Genomic DNA, 947 nt, shown 5'->3' with positions numbered 1-947 from the left:
GTGGGCCGGCTGGAGGGGGCGGGGCGGGGCTCAGCCGAGGCCGGCCAGGAGTGCAGCCGTGTGCCTGGGGCGGGCCCCGCGGCCGAGCCCATCCTGCGAGCCTGAAGCTCTTCCTGTGCCGGGACTTGGGCTTTTATTATTGATGTGAGTGGTCAGGTGTTCAGAGCACAGCCAGGCCTCACCTAGGACGGGGAGTGACGCCTGGATGGGGGCTGGCGTGGGACGCCAGCCTCTGGGACCTCCTGGCGTCATGGCACACTGGCTGCGCCTGCTGTGCGTGGGACTCATCACCCCCAGGGGCCCAGCCGGGGTGTGGCTGCTTGGGACACCATCTAGAAGATGGAAGGATGGTCGTGGCAGCCGCCAGACATGGGCTGGCCACTGTCCCTGTGTGATCTTGCGTGTGCAGAGTGCGCAGGGCCTGTGGGCCCCCAGACTGGTGATGCCAGGTGCTGCCGAACAGTGGACTGACCTGCTGGCCCTGGCGTGCTCTGGCCGGGGCCACCTTCCCTGTCAGGGGCCTGCCTGTGGGGACAAAGACTTGCAGTGGCCATGGGGAGGCAGTGGGGAGGTGCGGGGGGCTCCAGAGACGCCCCTTTGTGGGGCTCCTTGTGCCGAAGGGCCCATGGGCTGGGACGCAGAGCCCCCCGGCCCTCGATGGAGGGCGGTCGGAGCACTGGCTGGGGTGTTGGGCAGCACCCTCGGGGGGCCCTGCCCTCCGGCGTTGCAGCTGCCCGCGCAGGTGGCGGCCCTGAGCAAGCGGCCTTGTGCCCCTGCCCCGGCTGCTCAGGGAAGCTGCACGCCACCCGCCCTGAGTGCCTCCTGCAGACCAGGCCCCAACAGGCGTGCCCTGCCCCTGGCTCTGCGTCTCCGCGTCTGACCAGGTGCCTGCCCGCGGCTCCTGGTGGCGCGAGGGCGCACGCCACTGCAGCCTGCGCGCGCTGGCC

The 947-nt window shown here is 70.7% G+C and overlaps 1 protein-coding gene across 1 annotated transcript in view; it reads left to right on the top strand.

The window, feature by feature from the left end:
• LOC103249286 (RAB, member RAS oncogene family like 6) overlaps positions 1 to 947 on the top strand; it is a gene marked incomplete at its 3' end in the record, with an annotated part of 35,406 nt that overhangs the window by 33,203 nt on the left and 1,256 nt on the right. The gene's annotated exons all lie outside the window — the stretch shown is intronic.

This window comes from Carlito syrichta, unplaced genomic scaffold, assembly GCF_000164805.1.
Source record: "Carlito syrichta isolate Samal-C Ts95f unplaced genomic scaffold, Tarsius_syrichta-2.0.1 Scaffold118224, whole genome shotgun sequence".
In the NCBI taxonomy this organism is placed as follows: Eukaryota; Metazoa; Chordata; class Mammalia; order Primates; family Tarsiidae; genus Carlito; species Carlito syrichta.
Note: the sequence above shows the minus strand (reverse complement) of the source record. Positions and strands in the feature narration are given on the sequence as shown.